The sequence below is a fragment of the Solanum verrucosum genome, unplaced genomic scaffold, assembly GCF_900185275.1.
Source record: "Solanum verrucosum unplaced genomic scaffold, falcon-dt-bn FXZP01000271.1, whole genome shotgun sequence".
In the NCBI taxonomy this organism is placed as follows: Eukaryota; Viridiplantae; Streptophyta; class Magnoliopsida; order Solanales; family Solanaceae; genus Solanum; species Solanum verrucosum.
In genome coordinates, this window is record NW_026019951.1 from 483,250 (window position 1) to 488,475 (window position 5,226).

Genomic DNA, 5,226 nt, shown 5'->3' on the forward strand with positions numbered 1-5,226 from the left:
GTTGCAGGTAGCACTCATGGGCACCATCCAAGGACCGTAGGAGGACCCACGGTCCGTCCTGCAGGTCCGTGGTTCGTGTCAGCAACTTCCCCGAACTCAGCTAGAAATTCGGCTAAGTGTTGACCCACGGCCGGACCTACGGTTCGTAGGTCAGGTCACAGACCATGGTTCGTGTCTGTGGATCGATGCCCCTAAATCCCAGCTTCAATCCCGATTGACGGTTGACCAGCACAGACCTTCATTCGATCCACGGTCCGTAGGTCAAACCGTAGGTAAGGGTTAGCAGCCAGTTAGATGAAAATTGTGATTGGGTCAACTTCAGATGGTCATAACTCATCTTAGTACAAAAGAAATTTTGTGTCCCATAACCTATTGGAAGATAGATAATTGAATCTTCTTTCAAACGCAACTGAGTTTACTAAATTACGACATCCGAGTAAAAAGTTATGCTCATTTTAGTGAAGCCCTGTCAGGCAGACTAGACTGACAGTTCCAAATGATGGACCGTTGATTGATTGACGGCCCGTCAGTCCCATCCGTCAGTCACTTTGACGACAGTTAAGTCAGGGATCTTTTGGTCTTTTCCTATTTTTTTTAACCCCTAAGATACGTCGTTTAGACCCTAAATCATGAGGTTTTAGTCAGTTTAAGCCTAGAAATATTACTAGAATTTACCTTAGTCAAAATCATTAATCAAAACTTAGAAACTTAGAAGCAAGAGAGGAGAAAAAGGTCAAGAACCCTAGTTCAAGAACGCAACAAGTTTTCTTCAGCTCCAGCCTAGAAATCAGATGATTTCTCTGTGAAATTCGTCACCAGGTATGTGGGTTCCTTTCGCCCATTAGGTCCCTTAAATTCAGTCAGATTCTTGATTCCATTATTATGAACAGACCTAGGGTTTCTAGAATTTGAACAAATCATCTTGAATTAGTTATTTAAATGTTCCAAATCAGATTATCATGTTATTGCTCAGTTTATTGCATGAATTTCACAACCCTAGGTATGTATTTCTTTAGTTCTTGAATTACACATGCTAGGTTAGATAATGCAGTATTCAGTTATACATGCCTCAGTTTATGAATGCCTCATTATCAAATTAATTGTTGCATTCTCAGTTGGCATGTTCAGTTCGAGCTATCCAGTATTTACAGAAATTCAGTAATAACCAGTTAACTACTTAATTCATTGGGAGTAGCATAATACCGAGTTGGACTAGGGTTCAGTGTACCCATATAGTCCCAAAACTACGAGCCACGTAGGTGTAAGTCCCCTCTGTGGGAAACATCAGTTTAGTGATCACACCAGCATGCCACTACACCTTTGGCCGGGTATATTGGGTCCTCTCGATGGGGCGTATACATCGGACTCCACATTTAGCTCATGTGGTTTTATGTCGGTTATTAGTAGCTCCCACAGTTCAGTCAGACTCTATTGCATTGACCATATTTAAGTACAGTCAGTATTCAGTCTTAACATGTTATAAATTTGGTCATTGCATCAGTTAGCTCATTATTCGGTATTTTCAGTAACTATATCATGTTCAGATTTTTTCATTGCTTTATTGCTTTGTTCATTTATATGTTATTTCATCTTTACTCTATCCTGCATGCTCAGTACCTTTCAAGTACTGATGCATAAGTGCGCTACATCTTCTCGTGATGTAGGTTCAGGATCTCAGTATCCAGATCACGCTTAGATTGGTTCCCGATCTCCAGTTCAACAGCATCGGTGGTGAGTCCTTATTCTTCGAGGACAATAGTCATGTCATCTTTCAGTTTTCAGTCTTTTAGTTTCAGATTTTCTACTTAGCTGAGGCATGTCCCAGCACTTCTAGTCAGTTTAGAGGCTTATTTCAGGCATAGATAGATTCAACTTAGTATTTAGTTAATATTTTCTTTGTATTAAACTCATCTATTTTCATTCATCTTAGTTACAGTATATAGGTATACCCCATCATTTCAGCCTTACTTTATGATTTAGCTTCCGCATTAGTTATTATTATCCTGATTATGTGCATGATCATGCCAGCAGGATTAGCTTAGGATCACTTGTGGTCCTAGGTCCCGTGTCCGCGTCTCGGGGGTAGCTTGGGGCGTGACATGTTAGCACTCCCAAAACAGTAAGAGAGCACATCAAGGATTATAAGGTGGATTTTTACCAATGGAAGATCAACAGAACATGTTTCTTTGAGCCGAAAAGCAGATGTTAGTAGATCCAAGCCATAAGGAATGCAAGTGTACACATCTGCGTCCCTCATAGGAGGATATTTTGGAGAGCTGATCTAGTTCCATCCCTGCACACTCCTAAGGTATTCTGTCTCAGATATACAGGGTGGTAATGATCACTTACATAAAAAAAATCAAGATGTTTCGTAAGTTTATAGTGGCGTAGAAGATCAACTGAACCACCAAGTCCTCTAGATCCTGAAGACGCAAAACAAAGGGCAAAGATGATGGAAATTCCAATTTCATATTAAAAATATCCAATAGAAAGAATGAATAAGCATCCGTAAAGCTAAACTTAAGGCAAAATTTTCAAGAGCATTTCGTATTTTCAAACTATGCCAATAAATATTATCAAAAACATAATATCGAAGATAATTAAATCACTAGGAACATGAAAAAAACAATATCACTTATGTTTGGGTATAGGTTAAAAGTAGTTCCTTAAATATGCGCTTGAGAAGTTTTGGCCCTTTAAGGTTTCCAAAAGTGAGCACTTCTAATTTGTGTCAAAAATATAACAAACTCTTTCTATAGCACAAATTGCTTAGAAAAATCTAATAAAAATAAACAATAATACATGTCAGAGACAGCCTTCTTAAGACTTTCATCAACTAATCTATATTTAAGATAAGAAGAATCATGAAGCTCCAACTTTAATCTATCGCTGCTTTAAATCTCACGATCTATCCTTTTCATCGTGAAGCTCTGATAGATAATTAATATAGTATCATGAACAATCAATATGGAGTTTTTTCTGAATCAAAAATGAGTTTTTGCACCATAGGTGGTGGTAAAGTTAAAGAGCTTGTTGTAGAGTTTTTCTACACTTTCAGCATGTAGAAAAATGATTTCAAAATAAAAAGATCATGCTAACCTAGTAACTCACAACTATGAAAGGTATTACCAGATCAAAGTCTGCACTTTAAATGTACACAAATGAGTTTCCAGTTGTTCAGGGGGAAATAGGGAGAGAGCACGGTGAAACTAAAAAAATTAAAACGTACAAGAAACATAGAGCATCCAGGACAAAGCCAGGATATCATGTATAGGTCCTTAACATATATTTTTTTATAAAATGATTACTTACGTAAATTGATAATAGAAATGTTTTCTAGGCGATATATGAAAAAATAAAATAGATAAATTCCTCTATAGGTACATAAAATAATGGATCCATATGAGTATCACACATGCAATATTAGATGAAAGGACTAGCCTTGTATCTTAACCAGAAATTAATCATTCAAAATATATTGTGTCGGCAAGTTAGTCACCTAATGCATAAGCTTTGATCTTGCACCAAACAAGGTTCTCTCTAATATTCTAGTTTCCATGACACTAGGAAATATCATAAAAACCAGAAACTCCAAGGAATAATAAAGTTCTCGATCATTCATTGAGAAAGACCAACAAATGTCCCAATATGCTATACGAAAACAAAATGTTCCACTATATAATAAAAAGCTTACTCATCAGTTACTTGCATTTGATGTGATAAAACTAAAACATTATTGAAGCAAACTGGAAAAAACAATCTAGGAGCAAATACTGTAAGAAGTTTAATACCTCAAAAATTTTGGCCACTTCGAAACTTGTTGATAGCAAGATCCACCATGATTATGCAACTAATAACCCAAATAGAAAAAAGACCTTAAAAAAGACATTAGCAACTCACACAAAGTCACAAAGCACAACACAAGATATTGCAACAACAAACCAATTCATAGTTATGACTCTGTCAATTCACCATAACATTTCATCTAGTGAAATTTTCCCCGGTTTACCTCAAGAACTGCTTTAAAACAATTTCGAGAAAATTCTCTCCTCAATATAAAGATAAGCCATTTTATTACACCCAAAGTGAATACATGCACAAAATATAGCAACCAACATTGCGATTGTGTGCCATCTACTATAACCCACCCTAATAAAATTAGTTTGCAACATCAACTATCCCTCGATTCCAAACTATTTGAGGTTGATAATTTATCTCATTAATCCATTCCACTCCCCTAGGGTCCGTATCAATAAACCAACTATTCCCGTGACATTTACGGCTACCTTTCAAGTGTGCGACCAAATGTGCATAGTCAAATGATATAATATTCGTTTCTATTCATTAATTCATCAAAAACTTTGGGATTCTCACTATGTATATCAGTACTGTTCTACAATCTCTTACCAAACATAAACATAATTTTGTCAGATAAGAGGTATGATAAATCAAATGAATTCATTCGAAAAAAGTCAAAACTTAATTTTGGTAAATGCCTTGGTAATCAAAAACTCTTTTTTGCCTAAGAACGAAAAATTCAAAAGCGAAGTAAGGAATTAGGTTTTCTTTACTTAGCGCTTGATTGGCCGCAGAGATAATCAAAGGAGAGAGAGAGAGAGAGCATTGGGCATTCCGCTGTAGAAACGGGTTTATTGCTGAATTTGAAATGACAATAAATTAATAAAGGGAAGAGGTTTGATATAGGTTTCTTTTTTATTTATTAAATATTAATGTATTTAAAATCAAAAGATTAAAAAAAGGTTGTTTTAAATTGAGTAAATTTTAGGTTTAGCATATATAAAAATTATATTTTGTAGGTTATAGCTATAGTTTGCATAATTGCGCTCCATAGCAAACTTTATGTTTGTTATGGCTATTAATATGTATATTTTGGTATACTTGTACAAAAGAATCAATTGTATAGGTTTATATTTGGAATTTGTATACAAATAAGAAAGTATTTTTTATGTAATTTGTGTTTGTGTAAAGCGAGAAAGAGAGAAAGGGAAAAGAGAACTGGGCATGAAAATATTTGTATTTTATAATTATAAGTGTATAGGATGAAAATATATGTATTTGTTTTTTTATATACAGTTTTCTCTCGCTTTATACAAACACAAACATAATCTATACATTTGTGTTTGTATAAAGTGAGAGAGGCGAGAGAGAGAAAGAGAGGCGAGCGAGATCAGGAGAGAGGCGAATGAAAATATATGTATTTATATT